At 38.8% G+C, this 2,462-nt stretch overlaps 1 pseudogene; it reads right to left on the minus strand.

The window, feature by feature from the left end:
* Window positions 1-1,893, minus strand: LOC121768996 (annotated as a pseudogene).
* Between the last annotated feature and the right edge of the window lie 569 nt (window positions 1,894-2,462).

Genomic DNA, 2,462 nt, shown 5'->3' on the forward strand with positions numbered 1-2,462 from the left:
TTCCAAAGGAAATGAGATTGCTAATTCATACAGCAAAATTAAAGACATCAACATCATAAAGGGAAGTATAACAGTAACAGAGAAAACCACATTCAACCTGGATACAATTAGAACAGATGATCAATTCAAAACCAACCACTGAGCAATACATTAAACACTCCCAAGATCCATATGCCACTAAGCTAGTTTGCAAATATCTTCATACTCAACAGCCTTGAGAACTCTTCCATCATATACTCCCTTCTCAATCTGCACCTTGGCACAAAATCTATCAGTATCAATTGACAGTAACCTTGCAATCTGACCGCGATACACGCCATTCACTATCTTGACAAGACCCCCTATCTGAGGAAGCACCGTCTCTAACTCCTCCTGATCAACCCTCAATACATGCTTATTCTCAAGCATCTCAATCTCCCCACAGTATTTATCAATCACCTTGCGCACGACGCCCTTCTGCTTGTAGTGCCCCTTATCCACCAAAGCTTTACTCATAACCTTCACAACAATCCCTTGGCAAACCCAATAGTCCATTCTATTGATCATTTCCTTAGCTTTCTCCTCTTCTTTCATCATCTCATCCAAAACTGATGCATTCCTACTCGAACCCTCGCCTTCTCTTTTCCGCTTCCCACTACTACTCTCTGGCTCGACCTCATCAAACAACAACCTACTATTATCCCCCCGTTTCACATTCATCTCCGGGTTCTTTTTCGACTGCCCCAAGGTTAACTTGATCTTTGCTCCACCCTCCTCATCAGTCTTCTCCAACATTCTCGATTTAGCAAGTCCTTCTTCGTCACCACCCTTGTCACTCCCAACCATCTGCTCAGCTCGCTCAATTTGCTTCTGAATCTCCCTCTCCATCTTCTCCTCCTCCACCATATCCACCTTAAGGCGCTTATTCTTCATCCTCTCCTTGAACAGAGTCGGAATCGTTATCGATGTAGGTGATGAACCAGCCTTTGGGGGTCTCTTCTACCTTCAACTTGCCGGCCTTCCCCAAATACTTGATGAACTCCGTCAGCGTCGTCCACTTGGTGGAATTCATGTGGACGTGGTTGCGGTCAGAGATGTACTCGTTGTAGACGACGGTGGCGGCGATGCGGCTGAAGCGGTGGCTCCGCTTCATGTGCTCGAGGAACATGCTCTCGAATTCCTCGGAGTATCCACTGATGATTCGGGTGGGGTTCTGGCCGAAGACCTGCATCTGGCGCTGGTGGGACTCACTCATACAATGGCACTTGAATCCGTTCTCGTCGCGGCATTGTTTTTGGCACATTTGGCAATACCATCGCAGCTTTTGCAGACCTTTCGCCTTGATCCGGTTCGCGATAGCCTTCGGGGTTAGGAATTCATTCTTCCCCATTTCAGGAAAATCGACAATTTGAGGAGTTGGGCAAAAGACTGACTTCTTCAGCAAGATCTTTGCAAAAAAACAATTACATCATAAATTCAAGTCAAAATTAGAACTCTTGCTTAATTTTACAGTCATCAACTCTTGCAGACACATTACCTAATCCCAATTCGAGCTCATAATATCAGAGAAGACCCAAATTAAATACCCCCAAATCGAGGCATATATTTAAAACAAATTATAGCAGCAGACGAGTTTGAGCATTACATAGATTCAATTACGCTCAATTCAAGAACAACTTCTACTAATTTATTCTTTCGATTCAATTTAATATTTAACTAAGCATATAATTCTCGCACCTGGCTCAATTCAAGAAAAACAAGAGGTGCTTACCGCAATTGGCGTGAAGCTTCAAGCATTAAATAATTCTTCAGCGGAGGATTGAGAAGGATGGATGAATATCGGAAGATACAGAGGCGGGCTATAGCGATTCACGATGGAGAGTCGGGAGAGAAGGAAACGAGAAGAGTATACCTATTTCAATTATCATTATATAATAAAAGTATTATGTTTTCGTATTTATATAAACATGGATATTCATATTGAATATTTTGATTTTTTTTTTTTGCACTAGACTTTTGTTCAATATATCTTTAATTTTATTTTTGTAGTTTTAAAGTTGTATTTGTAAAGTGGGATTTACCCAAATTGCATTGTGATTAAGAAGCCATGGTAGGTATTGATATAATTGATATTGTAAATGTTATTTTGAAAATTATCACTCACTGTAATTATAGTAGTTTAAATAAGGTTACAAAGCTATATTGACATTTAATATAACGAAATTTTTTAAAAATAAAATTTTCCGCAAACTTTAAAGTTGACATATAATCATGAACTTAAATTTTACATAAAATTCAATGGCATACATTAACTGTCGAAATTATGAATGTTAATACACTTGCATTCATACACTATTATTTTACCATCGCACATTTAGTCTTCTTATTGATAATATAAAATGACGAATTAATTCATAGTAGTTTATAGTGGACTAAATATGGTAACAAAAGATGTAAATATATTATATGCATTCATTCATTAT

Source organism: Salvia splendens, chromosome 15 (genome assembly GCF_004379255.2).
Source record: "Salvia splendens isolate huo1 chromosome 15, SspV2, whole genome shotgun sequence".
In the NCBI taxonomy this organism is placed as follows: domain Eukaryota; kingdom Viridiplantae; phylum Streptophyta; class Magnoliopsida; order Lamiales; family Lamiaceae; genus Salvia; species Salvia splendens.